The sequence below is a fragment of the Macrotis lagotis genome, chromosome 4 (assembly GCF_037893015.1).
Source record: "Macrotis lagotis isolate mMagLag1 chromosome 4, bilby.v1.9.chrom.fasta, whole genome shotgun sequence".
NCBI lineage: Eukaryota > Metazoa > Chordata > Mammalia > Peramelemorphia > Peramelidae > Macrotis > Macrotis lagotis.
This window is the reverse complement of record NC_133661.1, coordinates 116,268,052-116,285,470: the sequence shown is the minus strand read 5'-3', so window position 1 is coordinate 116,285,470 and position 17,419 is coordinate 116,268,052. Positions and strand designations below refer to the sequence as shown.

At 35.6% G+C, this 17,419-nt stretch overlaps 1 protein-coding gene across 6 annotated transcripts in view; it reads left to right on the top strand.

The window, feature by feature from the left end:
* FSD2 (fibronectin type III and SPRY domain containing 2) overlaps positions 1–17,419 on the top strand; it is an 89,874-nt gene that overhangs the window by 663 nt on the left and 71,792 nt on the right. The window contains exons 2-3 of one of the 6 annotated variants that reach the window (XM_074233955.1): positions 340–599; positions 14,582–14,635. The gene's annotated coding sequence lies outside the window, so the exon portion shown is untranslated. The other 5 variants (XM_074233957.1, XM_074233959.1, XM_074233958.1 and 2 more) reach the window with 5 other exon arrangements.

The following is a 17,419-nucleotide window of genomic DNA, read 5'->3' as shown; positions in this document are numbered from 1 at the left end:
CCGTCCGCCGCCGCCCCTCCCATTGGCCCAAGCATTCCCACCGGCGGGAGGTGTGGGGGGGAGGGAGCTTGCCCTCCCTGTTGCACCTCCGATTGGACGCTTCCACTAGCGCCCCTCCCATTGACCGGGTCACCGCCCACTATCCCTCCTCCCATTGGCCGAGCCAGGGCCAAGGGGAGGAAGTGAGGCGGGAGAAGTCTCTGGCTCAGCTGTGAAGCTACGGGGAGAATCCGTAGGGGGCGGGGTCAGGCTGCTGGATCTGACGTCATCAGGAGGGGGCATTCCAAAAATGTTAGATTTTTTAGTCTCTCCCCTTCCTTTTCCCATTTCCTCTTGTAGGAGCATAGACTCATTGGCCCAGATTTGGATTTAAGAAACCGTCGAATCCAATCCTCCCATTTTATAGAGGAGAAAAACTGAGACCTATGGAGGTTAAATGGTAAAACTTAGAACTGGAGAATCTCTTGGAGGCCGCACTGTTCAGTCATGTTTTCAGTCATGACTGACCCTTCCTGACTCTGGGGTTTTCTTGGCGAAGATACTGGAATGCTCTGCCATTTCCTTCTCCAGCTCATTTTACACATGAGGAAACTGAGACAGTTAAGTGACATAACCCAGGGTCATACAGGTTGGACACACCTGTAACAGAGAGGGTTCTGGAAGGCAAACAGGGAGGTCACTCATCCAAGCAGTGGCAAGAGGGGCAGCCAGAACGAATGTGTAAAATGAGATCAGAATCCCTGGACTGCAAAGCAGGTGAAGGGCAGTAAAGTGAGAAGGGAGGAAGGGATAGTTGCTGAAGGATTTTACATGCAAAGAGAATAGCAGAAAAGGTTTCTATAGCTCCCCCTCCCCCAATATGAGAGCTGGTTTCATTTGACTCCCTATAGATCTACAAAGGTTATCATCCCTCTTTAGAGTCTTTATCTCAAATTCTTTTCTGCTTTTCCTAATCCATTGAGCCAGTGGGATAGGTTGAAGTACAATGCAAAGAATACTGGTTCTGGAGTCAGAAGGTCTGACTTCTACTCCCTCCTCTGACATTTATTACCCATAGGACCTTAGGTAAACCATTTAGCCTTTCTGGGCTTTAGTTTCCTCATCTGTAAGATGAAGGGGCTCAGCTAGATGGCCTGAGGACCCTGATCCAGTTCATCATGAGCAGGTGAGTAAGTAAGGAAAGGAAGGTATGAGAAGGAAGGAATGCCTGGTATCCAATGAGGAGGCAAGACATTGAAAATAGAGTATTCATACACACACACACACACACACACACACACACACACATATATATATATATATATATATATATATATATATATATATATATATATATAGAGAGAGAGAGAGAGAGAGAGAGAGAGAGAGAGAGAGAGAGAGAGAGAGGTTTTTTTGTAAGGTAAATGGGGTTAAGTGGCTTGCCCAAGGCCACACAGCTAGGTAATTATTAAGTGTATGAGGTCAGATTTGAACTCAGGTACTCTTGACTGGAGGGCTGATGCTCTATCCACTGTGCCACCTAGCTGCCCCATCTTCCAATAGTTTAAAAAATAAACATTTTCTTGATGTTTTTAAAATATTCAACAATTTAGCATTGATTATCAACATCTCTTACCATCATCTAAAGGAATCTATGTTCCTTATGCCAAAAAAAAGTAATTATATAAAACAAATCACCATGTCTAACAATGTATGATTCATTCTGAATCTAAAGTTGGACACCTCTCTCTCGTTACATTGTTAGTTTCTTGACAACATGGATAATGTTTTGCCTCTTTTTGTAATGCTAGCACTTAGCACAATGCCTGTCTCATATTAGGGGTGTTATTAATGTTTGTTGATTGATTGACTGAGAGAAGGGAGGTATGGTTTCACAAGTCTTCTGGAATCAAGATTGATCATTGCATCAGAGTTTTAATGTTTCCTGTGGTAATGTGGACACTATCTCAAGTCAGGGGACCAGGTTGGGGAAGAGGGTTACTAAAAGATTAGTCATGTTTAGGAAAAGAGCATAATGGTTTTCCACTGAAAACTTTGCTAACCTCTCATCCTCTTACTCTTTTCCCAAGTAGATTAGTTTGACAAGTAAACAATTCCCAACTCTGACTCACTCTCTCCCTTTAGGGGAACACTTTCCCTTTATATAAATCTAGAATCCACTTGAAAGTGATGTTTTATGATATGAATGAGAAAAATGCCAGAAGAGAATTATTCTTTGTGAGAAAGTCACCACCTACCAGTACAGCAGCTGAGACTCTGGATTTCCAGATCAAAGGGATTGCTTCCCAACAGCTTTCACTTTTGGAACTTTCTGTTTTACAGCACCCTTAACTTGATCTCCAACTTCCATGTCCTTTCCTGAACAGAATTTAGTAACCCTACAACTTTGGAAGTGAGACTCAGAGCTGTTAGTACTGAAAGTTTTTTCAGTGTTGTGATCTTGTCCACAGTCATCTCCTCATCTTGAGGTCAAAGGAATCTTTGTAAAACAGTTTCAGTTTTTGTTTTGCCCAATTTTTAAAAAATGTGGTCTTTCTGATACTTTGCCCAAGTGAGATCTTATTTGGAATAGTATAGTCAGTTCTAGTACCACAATTAAGGCTTCTGATAGGCCGCCAGATGTCCAGAGTTAGGCAACTAGAATGGTTAGCTTAAAGGCTGTGAATAGATTTCAGTATGATTGGTTTCTTTGTGATCCTTTGTATTTTATTCTAAACCTTTAGAAAATATTCTGAGCAGGGGTCCACAGGCTTCACTGGACTATCAAAGAGGTAAATGGCACAAAATGTTTAAGAAGCTTTGGTCTAGTCTTAATATGAAGTTAAGATGAAGGAACTGGAGGGGGGGGTGTTACATACTTTCAACATACAGAAACAACTTGGTTAACAAGAACTAGCTAAAATTAGAAGCTACCAGAAGCCTTTTTCTTCTTCCTCATGGCTATACCAAAATTGAGTTATTCCCTGGCCCCATGTACCCTCCTCTAGGAGGCCTCTCCTCCAGGGGTTGTGCCACTGCTTAGTAATAATGTCCCAGGGTCCCTCCCCCAACATGCCCTGATATCTTGAAGTCCAAAGTCTCCTAATCCACTCTCCAATGATTTTAACTCAGAAATAAGAACTGCTAGTTATGGCTCTGGTTGAAGACACTGTAAAGCCATGCCTGTCCCTAAGCATCTTCTCTTCTCTTTCCAGGTTTCTCTTCCTCCTTTCCCATTTTGGCATGAAATTCTTCAAGTTACCAATAGTTGTAGGTTAAATAACAGTAGTAGAGGTATTGTCGACACTGAAAATGCACAAGTGAAGAAGATAAAGTGTCACGCAGATGATTGGTTTAGAGCTCAAGTCTGATGTTACCCAATCAACAAATTCAATAAACATTTATTAAGCAACTACTTGATGCTAGCCACTGTGTTAGGGTCTGGGGGGCACAAGGAGAGAAGAAAAAGTCCCAGCCTTCTAGGGCTTTACAAAGATCTAGTACAGTTTTTACTGCATTAAATTATATTTCTTTTATATGCTCTTATACCTTACATAGTATCTTATCTCCTACAGACCTCTACCCAATCTGGTCCACCATGTGAGTGGTTGAACTTGTTGAATGACATGAATCACACCCTGATGTGGTAATTTGCCCACTTTTGCATAAACAAAAATGGAATGTGCTGCCTCTGTGTCAGTAGGTTCCTTGGTATCTGAAACATTCAGGGAGAGACTTGAATAACTTTTCAGGGAGGCTCTAGAGGCTCTAGAGTTCAAAGGGTAGGGGCTTGATCCATGTGACCTGTCAGTTCTCGCTGAGATTCTGTGATTTGGTAAAGAGCCAAAATAAGATCTCAAAAAACCCCCAGCATATTCTTATAATTGACCTTTGGGTATAATTGTTTAATAAAATATCTATCTTCAACAAGTTCTAAGGATATTGTAGATTTTTAATCATTAGTCTCTCAATTTTCCATAGAATAGATTTGTCAAGAAGCAGCAAAAAGAATTATAAACCTCTTGCTATTTTCTCACTCAGCATCTAGCTCATATTGAAGTGATTGTAGAGCTTCCATATTTCTGTTGGCAATTATGATAAATGTGATTGGGAAGTTGGTGCAAAGAGGATAAATAGAAAGGTTCGATGGAAAAGAGCACTAACTTTTCAATCAAAGGACCTGAGTTAAAATCCTTTCTCTTCTACCTGTAGGACCTTGAGCAAGTCAACAACCCTTTTGAGGTCTCAGTTTCTTCATCTATAAAATGAAGAGGTTGAATTAGCTAATCTATAGGTGAAATAGTATAAATTATCTAAAAAATCAATTTTTTACACCAACCACTTCAAATACTGTAACCTTGCAAGTCTTCCAGTTCTCATATCACAATAATATCCCATCACATTCATACCCCATAATTGTTCAGCCATTTTATATCTGATGGATGTTCACTTTCTTTTCAGTTCTTTGGTATAATAAAAAGTGATATTATAAATATTATTTGCATATTTTTGTATAAACATATATTGTATTTTTGAAAGATCCTTTTTAAATTTCTTTAGAATTTAATCCTATCAAAGGGGCATGCAGTTTAGTGACTCTGAGTAAAGTTCCAAACTGTTTTCCAGATTGGTTGACTCTGTGGACAACTCCACTAAGAAGACATAAAAGCCTTTCAACCATTTTCATTATCTTGCTTTTTTTGGATCATATTTGACAAACTGATTGATGTAAGCTGGAAGCTCAGGGTTGTTTTAATTTGCTTTTCCCTTTTTACTAATAATTTGTAGCATTTTTTGGTATGGTTGTTGATAGATTTTTTTTGTTTTTGTTTTTTTGAGGGGTTTTTTTGGGGCAAGGTGATAGGGTTAAGTGACTTCCTCAAAGTCACACAGCTAAGTATTAAGTGTCTAAGGTGAGATTTGAACTTGGGTCCTCCTGACTCCAAGGGCAGTGCTCTATCCACTTCTTTACCTTTGCTGCCCCTAATATATTCTTTTCCTGAGAATTGCCTGTTTGTTATCCTTTGACTATTTATCGATTGAAGAATAGCTGTTTATATATATTTGTATCACTTTTTAATCTATCTTGGATATCACACCTATATCAGAGAAATTTGCTACAAAGATTTCCCCCAATTATCTTTTAATTTCAATTAAATTACTTTCATGGGAGGAAAAATTCACCTTTATGTAATCAAAATTGACTATTTTATTAATTGTGATACTCTGTCAGAAATGTTTCCAGCATACTTAGTAATGAAAGGCCTTTCCTCAGTTCCTTTCATTTGTTTATCATATGACCTTTTTTTTAATCTAAGTCACATAGCCATGTGTGGCTTTTGGTAGCATGTTATCTGATATGTTAATCTAAGCATGGTTTCTCTCAGACAGTTTTCCAATGTTCCCAGCACTTTTTGTCAAGTAGTGAGTCCTTACTGTCATAATTTGTGTCCTTTGGTATTGTGGAATATTATGCTACTATAGTGAATTGCTTCTGGATCTTGTGGATCTAACCTATTCCAGTGATCAACTGTTCTCTTGTGTGATCTGTACCAAATTGTTTTGATGATGATACTGCATTGTTGAATAGTTTGAGATCAAGTGGTGGTAGAGCCCCTTGCTTTCCCCCCATTCTTTTTCATTATTTCCTTTGAGATTCTTAACCTTCTGTATAACAATATGAATTTTGAAATAATTTTGTCTGGTTCTATAAAGAAAATCCTAAGGTAGTTTCATTTGGCATTGAATCTGTAAATTAATTTAGATAGTACTGTCATTTTTATTATATTTCAGGGCCCCCAAATGAGCAAATAATCCCTTGCTAATTATTTGTCTTCTCTTATTTATATCAAGAATGTTTTGTTGTAGTCATATAATTCTTATATATGTTTTGTATAGTAGAATCCAAGATATTTTATACAGTCTATAGTAATTTTGAGTGAAATCTCTTTTTCTATGTGTTTTTGTTGGGTTGGGTTTTTTTAAAAAAAATATAGAAATATGATAGGGCTTGATGGGGCAGCATTTATCTTGCTACTTTGGTGTTATTTCAGTCTTTGAATTTTTTAGTTGAATCTTTAGAATTCTCTAGGCAAACCATCATCTCATAGATAAAAATGGATCATTTTGTTTCTTCTATGCACATGATAATTCTCTCAATTTTTTTTTACTATCTCATTGCTAGTTACTATTTTTAGAATTATATCAAATAATCAAATGGATAACTTTGTTTTATGCCTCATCTTGCTGGAGAGGCTTCTAGTGTTTCTCCATAGTCCATGATCCTTTACTACTGGTTGTGAGTACTTATTTACCATTTTTCTTGTGATTTCTAATTTTTTTCTTAAACATAAAAGGGTATTGTATTCTGTCAAAAACTGTTTCCTTCACCTATTAATATAATCATGTAATTGTTGTTTTCTTATTAATATATATTAATGTTTATTTTTTCTGACACTTGATCCAACCCTTTATTCATTATATATTATCCAATATGGTCATTGTTCATACTCTTTTTTAAAGTTGTTATAACCTCTTCCTAATATTTTATTTGATATTTTGCATTGATGTATATTAACAGTATTCATTTTTTGGTTTTATTTTCTGTCTTTTCTCTTCTCTCTTCCTAATTTATATGGGACATGTTTATTTCCAAGAAGTTTGTTAAGATGCCATCTTTTTCCTATTTTTGCAACAATGTGAAATTCATTGTTCTTTAAGCCCTTTAATTTCTTCTTCTTTGGGAGTTCATTCATGAATTACTCAATTTCTTTTCCCCATATTGAGTTATGGAAATTCTCTATTTCTTGTATTGATATACGGGATAGTTTGTACTTTGTAAATATTTAATCATTTCATTTATCATTTGTTGTTATTGAGTTGTTTCAGTTGCATTCAACTTTTCATGACACTGTTTTAGGGGTTTTCTTGTTAATGATACTGGAGTGGTTTTCCATTTTCCTTCTCCAGTTTATTTTTCAGATAAGGAAACTGGACCAAACAGGGTGAAGTTACTTGTCCACTGTCACACAGCTAGTAAGTATATGAGGTTAGATTTGAATTCATGAAGATAAGTTTCATGATTCCAAGCCCAGTAACCTATCTACTCTGCCATCTTGTTTTACTAGCATATGACTGGACAAAATAGTTTATAATTATTTCTTCTTAATTTTCTAATTTTTAAATTGCTAGTTTTCATTTTTGACATTATTAGTTTGATCTTCTAGCTTCATCACCAGTTTTTCTTCATCAGTTTCTCTATTTTACGAGCTTCTTAAAAGAGAATTCCTTGTTTTAATTTATCATTTCAATTTGGGGGGGCCCATTTGTTTATCTCTGATTTTTTTTAGTTTCCTATTTTTATGTTTTAATCGAGTTTTTTATTTACTGTTTTTCTAATTTTTTAAACTGTATACCCAACTCATTGATCTATCTATTCTGTTCTCGTTCTCTCTCTCTCTCTCTCTCTCTCTCTCTCTCTCTCTCTCTGGCTATGGGGGGTGGGGAGGAAGGAAGAGGCAATTAGGGTTAAATGACTTACCCAGGTTTACACAACTACTAAGTATATGAGTTTGGATTTGAACTCAGGTTCTACTGACTCCAAGGTCAGTACCATAACTATGCCACCTAGCTACCCCCTCTCTTTTGTTGTTTAGATATATAAAGTTTCCCCTCAGGATTACTTTGATGGCATTCCTAAAGTTTTGGTGTGATTTCTCATTGTTATCATTTTCCTTAATTAAATTATCTATTGTTTCTATCATTTGTACTTTGTCTTGCTAGTTCTTTAGGATTTAATCTCTAAGTTTCCATCCTTTCTTCAGAAGTTCTTTATTGATTATAATTTTATTGCATTGTAATCAATAAAAATGTATTTAGCACTTCTGCATTTCTTTATGAGGTTTTTTTGACCCTAGTATATGGTAATTTTTTTGAAAAATTGTTATGGAGGGTCATCAAATGTGCATGATCTGTTCTACTTCCATTTAGTAATCTTCAGAAATCTAGCATATCTTGGGGCAGCTAGGTGTTACAGTGGATAGAACACCTGCCCTAGAGTTCAAATTCGGCCTCAGACACTTAATAATTACCTAGCTGTTGTGGCCTTGGGCAAGCCAATTAACCCCATTTGCCTTGCAAAAAAACCTTAAAGAAAAGTCTAGCATTTCTCATTTTGCTAAATTTTTATTCTCATTTTAAAATTTTTTATTTTTATTGAGCACTGTACTTAATAGGTGCTTAATAGATGCTTCTTGGTCTAATAAATTTTTTTTCCTCTCTGAGTTTCTTGAGCCTGTTCTCAAAAACAAGTTGATGATAACTTCTGGGGGTAAAAAGAAGGTATTATATTCCCAGATTTTCTGGAGACATAGCAATGAGAACTCCAATGCCTACATGAAATTGTAGTTGTGTTAAAAAAACAAACAAACCAAACTCTAACATAGAAATCCCATTACTATAATCTCTCATACATATTTATAGGATAGTTGCAGCTTGCCCCACATTTCAATCACAATTACAGAATCATGCAATTCTTTTGAATTTCATCAAACTTTAAATCCACACATTGACTTTTCAGAAAATTACCTTAGAACTGCTTGACTCACAAAATTCCATTTATATGTAGTTACTCACTTCAGTAAATCATGTTTTTAAAAATCTGAATTGCTGGTGTGGGCTGCTGATCAATTTATTTTGCAACTGACATCAACAAGCATCTTTCTTTAAAATTTAACAAGGGGCGGCTAGGTGGAGTCAGGAGCACCTGGGTTCAAATCCGGTCTCAGACACTTAATAATTACTTAGCTGTGTGGCCTTGGGCAAGCCACTTAACCCCATTTGCCTTGCAAAATCCTAAAAAAAAAAAAAAAATTAACAGATATTTAGGACCCTAGAATTTAACCTCAGGTCACTACAGCTATGTCATTGAAAGCCTATCATTTAAGAATCAGCTTGTTGGGGCAGATAGGTGGCACAGTGGATAAAACACCAGCTCTGGAGTCAGGAGGACCTGAATTCAAATCCAGCCTCAGACATTTAATAATTACCTGTGTGACCTTGGGCAAGATTAAGGTAACCTCATTGCCTTGCAAAGATAAACAAAAAAAACAACAAAAGAATCAGCTTGGCTATGTTTGGACAAAGGCATCTCCAAATTGGCCATAGGATGAAATTTGACTATAGCAAGTTACAAAGATGATATACTAAGGTTTGGGGGAGTAGTAATGTGGAAAGAATGCCCCTAACAGAACAATAACCTGGCTACTTAAAGCATCAAACAGTAACAACCCTACCTACCATGGTAAGGAAATGAGAACATGATTTGGAGAAAAGAGACCGTTGTTCCTGGGGTGACTCTGACACACCAATGATTGTATGACTTTGAACAAGTCTCTCTATATCCCAAGGCCTCTGTTTTAACTCTTCCATAAAAGGAGGAGGTTGGGTTAGATCAGAGCTGCTGGTGAACCATCCCAGTCCTGAGTTTTTGTGTTGGGAATGTGTAACTAAGTAAATTTAAAAAAAGATATTGTTACATTTTTAAACTAAGCCCTCAGGGATCCTTATATATGGATTAGAGATCATCTTTCCTATTTGACTGACACCATTGTCAGTCTGGCCACTAGATGATCTCTGAGAGTTCTTCCAGTTCTAAAATTTTCTCTGTCTCTCTACTTTTCCTTCAGTAATGATGACTAATGATTTGCTCTCAATTCCTAATAACTTTGGTATCTAGGTAGCTTAGCTAAGTCCATATTTTCACCTACTGGAGCCATTCCACACCTTCTTCTACCTTTTAGAATTCCTAGCTTCCTTTAAAGCTCAGCATTTGTAATCCTGTTGGTACTATTCCATCCCTTCAAATTACTTCAGATTTATTTTGCACTTATTTTGTAGATTTGTCTCCCTCTATAATATATAAGAATCTTATAGATAAGGATCATTTCATTTTTTTCTTTGTATTCCCTATTTCTAAAACGGCCTGCTACATAGTAGGAACTTAAGTTCATGCTAATTGATCTATGAATTGATTGATCATTGAGAAGTTTTGGATAAAAACCTTTGTATTATTTCAAGGGTCATAACTGAACAGTGCTGTGTGGACTATCTAAGGACCCTGTAGAAATAAAGGACATGGAATTTGAAGAGGTTTTAGAGGTGATCATATTCAATTCCCTCTTTTTAAAGATAAGAAAGCAAAGTCTCAGAGAGGTTGTGTCTTCCAAAATCACACAGACTGTAATACTAATAACAATAGCTGGAATTTATATGGCTCCTTAAGGTTTGCATAGCACTTAATCAATATTATCTCATTTTATTCTTACAATAATGTTGGAAGGTAGGTGCAATTATTATCCTTACTTTACAGATGAGGAAACTGAGACTGGGAGAGGTTAAGTGACTTCTTCAGGGTAACACATTAAGTCCCCAAGGTTGGATTTGAATTCAGATTGAATGCATATGAAAGAAGGTAACCAGTTACCTGGTTTGATCTGAAACATGTTAGAAACTCTCTAAACAAACCCTTGACTGCCATTCCATGCCATTCCTTCCTTTCCTCTCTCTCCATGTTATCCCCTGAAGATCCCCTGTCTTAAAATTCCTACCATTAGAATCTTAGACAATAATACTTTCTTCAAAAAACCAGCGTAAAAATTCACAAATATTATCTGTTCACAGATTGGAATGAAGTATAAATGTTTTGTTTGTTTTAGTTTTTGGTTTTTGCAGGGTTGTTAAATGATTTTCCCAAGGTCATACAGCTAGGTAATTATTAAGCTTCTGAGACTGGATTTGAACTCAGGTCCTGACTCCAGGGCTGGTGCTCTGGTCACTGTGCCACCTAGCTGCCCTGAGTTAATGATTCTTAAAAAAAGGAAACAACCGCTTACTGTTTTCATTTTAGAACACACTTCAAAGAATGCAAGAAAGATAACAATTACTGTTGATTCCGTCAAAGAGGAAAATTTGGAGGAATCTGAAGAAATCAGTGAGATTGTTCTTGGGGCTCATTGATCAACTCAGATGTTTTAAGATCTGTACAAGTGGGGTAACTAGATGTTGCAGTGGACAGAACACCAGCCCTGAAGTCAGGAGAACCTGAGTTCAAATTTGACCTCAGACACTTGATATTTATTAGTTGTGTGACCTTGGGTAAGTAACATGACACTATTGCCCTACAAAAAACTTTTTTTTGGTTTTTGCAAGGCAATGAGGTTAAAGTGACTTGCCCAAGGTCATACAGCTAAGTAAGTATTGAGGTGTCTGAGGTCACATTTGAATTCAGGTCCTCCTGACTCCGGGGCTAGTGATCTATCCATTGTGCCACCTAGCTACCCCAAAACCAAAAAAATAATTTAAAAACTTTAAAAAAGACATGTACCAGAGATTTGAGTAAAAATAGGAATCCAAAGATAAATTTATAAAAGCTTGTAGTTCCAAATAACCTCAAAGTGTTTGCTGCATGGATTGTTATCTAACTAAACTAAAACAGCTAATGCAATCTTAGCCTTCATTCATTTTCAGAAAGGGTGAGATGGTCTTTAAGCAACATATTTTAATATATTTTCAGTACAGTAGCCAACTTAATATCCTAACAATTTCTATATTAGTACATTTCTAATATTAAACTCCATTTTTATTGATTCAATTTATATATGTGTATATGACCCAGACATCTGTGGGGGTCATGCGGCCAAGTTACTTAATCATTCTGAACTTCAGTTTCCTCATCTGTTAAATTATCATCTTACCAACACAAACACCTAGTTTAGGTAAAGTTGCTTTATATAGGTGTCAGCTCTTATTATCAATGTAAGTAAAGAGTTTTGAAAGTCTTTAGAGTCTATTGAGATGTCATTTATTACTGTGCTCTATGGATCTCTTCATGACATATTTTCTTTGAAGTGAACCTGATGATGAGAGAGAAGTGGTCACTGAGAAATATGACCAGAAAGAAATAAAGGTTTCCATATAAAAGGAAAAGCATTTCCTTTGAGTACAAATATCTGATTTCCCCCATAATGTTTATAACTTTTAGGACCTTATGAATAGAAATTTAAACCATTGCTACATTATTTGGAACTCTGAAAAAAGAGACATATCTAAGACAATTCCAAAAGACTTATGATGGAAAATGTAATCCATATTCAGAGAGAGAACTGATGAAATCAGAATGCAGATTGAAGCATACCATTTTCAGTTTTTTGTAGCATTTTATGTGATTTTTTCCCCTTTTTTCTGTTTCTTTCACAAATGACTAAGGTGAAAATATGTTTTATATGATTACACAGGCGTAACCTATAGCAGAATGCTTGCTATCTTGGGGTGGGGGGAGGGAGGAAAAAATCTGTAACTGTCTTTATATGTAATTGGAAAAAATAAAATTCTATTTAATTTAAAAAGAGAGAAGTGAAAAAAATCTAATGCTATATAATTTCCTTCCCTAAGCATAGAGACCTCTACCCTTATACCTGATAAGAAAAAGGAAGTTTCTTTCCTTGCCCAATTCTAAAACATTTTTCTTTTGGAGCAAAGTGGGAGAGGTGAGGGAAGTAAAAGAACTATAATTACCCACCCTAATACCAGTAATGTGACTTTCCCATTCCTTTCCCACCCACGGTGAATTTAGAGGTTTGGTGGAAAGACGAGGAGAGGATGACAGGAGGAGAAAGATAATCTGAAGGTAATTTGCCACTGTTCAGAAGTAGGGAATCAGACTGAAAGCATCTGAACTAAGAAACAGAGCACTCTACTTCCCTCTCCACCCCCATCCTTTCCCTAGCTCCCCAACCACTGTCATAGAGCCAAAGAACACTGGATTCTAGGAGACAAACACCCTTTCTCAAAGTGACAACCTATAAACAGCTACCATTTTAATACTCACTTTTCTATGACACCTTGAGAATGCTTCTGGAAAATATCAGAGCAGGCACTTAGCACTTGTCTCTATATTCCCAGAAGAATATCTAGAGGTGCACATGGTTAGAAGACCCTTTATTATATTAAAAAAAAGTCATTGACCTTGGAATCAAAGAATATGAGCCTCTGGGTCTCAGTTCTGTTGCTAATTTGTTTGTGACCTTAGACATCTCACTTTACCCTCTGCAGTTCTTATATTCACCATATATAAAAAAAGAGGAGTTGGAGTTGATAACATTTTAAATTTCTTCCAGCTATAAAATTCTAATTTTATATTCAAATGCTGTAATAATCTGGAATTTTTGAGAATGCCATAGAAGACTGGTTATGGAGTAATAATAATAATAAAATAATAATAATAATAATAAAATTTATTTAGGATCACAAAATACTATGGACAGCAAGACATAGCAGATAAAGTACTAGACTTTGGAGTTAGAAAGACCTACATTCGTGTTCCATCTCACATTCCAGAATTGTGACTTTGGTCACATCATTTAACCTCTCCAAGTCCCAGTTTCCTCAATTATAAAATAAGGATGTTTGAGTCTGTGACCTCAAAGGTTCCTTCCAGCTGTAAATCTATAATCCTAACAACAACCCTAATAGCTTAAGATGGTTCAAGGATTATGCTATAGCCAATTTTACAAATTAGGAAATTGGGGGCTCAGACAGATTAATTTTTCTTGAGGTCACATGGCTAGTAAATGGAAGAACTGGAACTTTTATCTCCTGGTGACTACGTGTTTTTTTCCTGTATTGGCTTGCCTCTGCACCCTCACATCTCAGGACCTCTCTATATTGTAGATTGAAGCAGAAAAAGGGAATTGCATTGGGCTGGATGTTATTTTGTGGGGTATCAGCTTCTAAGCTATCCCTCAAAACCAAAGGTGCTGGGTTTCTTTAGTCTACTCATAATTATAGAACACATAAGAGTACCTTGGCTCTTTGGAATTCTCTTCTACACAACTACCCCCCACTAACCTAGGATTCTATATGACTCATCTAGCTTTGAACTGGACACATGAAAGGGTCATAGCTACTTCCTAACCCTAGCTGGCACCCTTATCTTTAACCCTGAGTTCTACCAGCTGAAGCCTTTGAAAGCTGCTCCAGGATCCTAAGACATCATCAATATTTGTGTCACACTTCAGAGTCCACCCAGGAGCTTCTGCTACTCTGCTGATCTGAGTGCTTCCTAGAAAAGTGTTAAACTGTGAGGACCACTTATGACCCTGATGGATGACCTGAGGAGCTACACTCAGTGTGGCTCCTTTCCTATGTAGGGTAGTAATGGTGTTAGACATCCCCCCTCATTAACCTGGGGAGTCTGTCCTCCACAGATTTCCAGTAGCCTAGTCTCTAATCAGCAACTATGAGAATTAGGTTAAGTATGCTTTGAAAGATGAAATGCATAATAATTATACATGGGGCTTGAAACACTTGGTTCCACACCATGATTTCCCATTAGCTTTGTAGCATGTGACATTCCCTCTTGGTGACACCTGAGGAGTGTGAAGCTGCAGGACAGCTGGGCTGGGTCTATATTTGCTTCCTTTGCTCATGACTGGTGTGTTACTATTTGGGGGAAGGAGCAATCTAGAATTACTCCAATATAAGTTACTCTCAGAAAACTGGCACTGAAAGACTGAAGATGCAATCATTTTTTTTTTCTTTGCAGAAATTTGGTGTCATCTGAGTTAAAAGAAGAATATATGGATTCTTAAGTTAGAAGGCAAGTTATATATAGTCATAGTCACTCCTTTATAAATTGTTAGATTTTTAAAAACCCCTACTTCAGCATGCTGTATTATAATGTATCTGTCCTTGTAGACTAGCAAACCATTTGATCCAAAAACTTTCTTTTATGTGAAAAAAGCATCATGGCTAATTGAAGGAGTTTTATGGAAATATAACTGAATGGCATGAAATAGCATAAATAATTTTCTGCTCCTTATTTAAATCAGTAGTGACAAGTTCCCATGTTATAAATAGGATATTTCCTCTATGCTAATGAAAGTTTTTGGGAGTAAGAAGATCTTTAAGCGATATATTTTAGTCTGTTTTATGTACAGTGGGCAACTTAATATCCTAACAGTTTCTGTAACAGTATATTTCTAATATTTAGCTGTGCTTTTATTGATGCATTTTTATATGTGTATGTGAGTGTTTTATCACCAAATTTTTGTATCCTATGTCAGCAATCCAGATTTCAAGAGTTAAGCTAATTAAAGATGATAATTTCTGAAAATATTCTCCCAGCTTTCACTCTAGGGTTGTTTCTCTTCTCCCCTCTTCCCAACTTCCCCAAGTCGTAATGAAAGGAAGTACTCTGGTTGTATAGTCAAATTGTTTTGGTGGACCATTGAAGACTGGAACTCTGATTAATAAGAACAGGTCACATATTTGTGTGTCTAATAGATAAAAATATATAGATATGTGCAGATATGGGTATATATATATATATATATATATATACATCTATGTGTATATGCATGTATGTATTTATACACAGAGAAAATGAGACAACAGGGTATAGTGGGTAGATTGCTAGACTGAGCCAGGAAGAATTAAATTCAAATAACCTCACTGAAGACACATTGTGACCCTGACTTTTGTAGCCTCAGTTTACTCAAAGGTAAAATGAATATTAGTACTTCATTGGATAATAGTGAAGACCACATGAGGTTATATTGAAATGTACTTTATAAATCTTAAAGAATTATGTAAATATTAGCTTGAATACCCAGTTTTACATAATATTTTGTAGTTTGCAAAGTACATCTCTCAAAATAATCCTGAATGGTAGTACAAATAATGGCATCTCCATTTTACATGTGAGGAAAATGAGATTTAAGACAACTTAAATGTCTTTAAATTATTATACTAAAGCTGAGACACAGACTCAGTTTTTTTAATTTCAAATTGTATGTTCTTTTCATTTTTTAAAAGTTTATTACTTTTATTTTAAAGTAATAAATTTATTTTAAAAAATCTAATCTGTTTCTGTACTATATCCCTCATTATTTCCACCATTTAGCAAATTTTTTTGAAAAATTCCTACATATATAACTACTCAGTCTGGTAAAATAAACTCCCACATTAGCCATGTCCAAAAATGTATTTCTGCATTTTAAATTTATTACTTCTCAGTCAGGAAGAATGTTATATTTTTACTCTTTCAGACTCATGTTTTTATCATCACTGATAAGAGCTGTGAAGTCTTGAAAGATATTTTTTCTCTAATATTATAATTATAAAAATTGTTCTCCTAATTCTGTTTACTTCATCAATTCACAAATATCCTCCCAGTTTTCTCCTATATTGTCTATTGCATCATTTTTATGGCACAATAATATTCCATTACATTCATATGCTAAATTTGTTTATATATTCCCAAATATAAAGATCCTCCTTTCATTTCTCATTTTTGCCTCCCAGTAAAAGAACAGCTATGCATATTTTTAGATCCTTTTTCTTTTTCTTTGATTTCTTTGGAGTATAGACTTAGTAGTAGTATAGTTAGATCAAAGGGGGGTGCATTTTACTAACTTTGAACTCCATTAACAATATACTAGTATACCTGTTTTCTCATAGCTCTACCAAATTTATCATTTTATTCTTTTACTGTCTTTTCTAATCTAATGAGTTTGAAGTGGAACCTCAAACTTGCTTTAATTTGCATTTCTTTAATTATTAGTGATTGAGAGCATTTTTCATGCTATGCACTATCATTGCCCCTTCTAATTTCTTTTTCTTCTATATATTTTTAGAGCTTTTATTGATCTTTTGTTGTAGTCATAGTCAGTATTGTTGTTTTGCTTTAGGAAGTCTAAGGGCACCAACAATTTAGTCTTTCTTATTGTATATTGCTGCCTTTACTATATCCCCCAATTCACATCTCTACCAGCAGTGAACAGAAAGAACTATGTGCCTGTTTTTCCATGGTCTTGCCAATGTGGAATTTTATTGGCTTTAACCTTCTTCACCATCTTAACAAAGGTGCTACCTCAGAGATATTGTCATTTGTATTTCTCTGATGTTTGGAAAATTTGACCAGTTTTTTCACAGGATTGTTATTTATGAAGACATTTCTAATTAAACCTATAAAATACAGACACAGATGTTTATTTTCTGAGACAAATAGAAATAATTCTTTTTTTATTTGGCACTTTTTTTGGGCTGCCCTATGAAATGAGATTGAACTGTTATTAAGCAACTGAGTAAAGAGTAGGAAAGAAAATTGATGGCAATGGAGGAACCAGAACTGCCTGCAGCTGAGCCCCGTTGCTTCTTTAGAACAAACCTTTGGTACCTTGGGACTAAATCTTTGAAATGTTTCCTTTAAGTATTTTTCCTAGTTTAATGGACACATGAAGAGTAAATTTAGTAGACCAAAAAAATGCCTTATAGATGCAGTATGCTATAGGGGATACAAGTTCCAGAATTAGAAAGAAGTCAGTTCTAATGTTATCTCTGCTATTTACTATGTGACCATTACCCTAATTCACTGAGATTC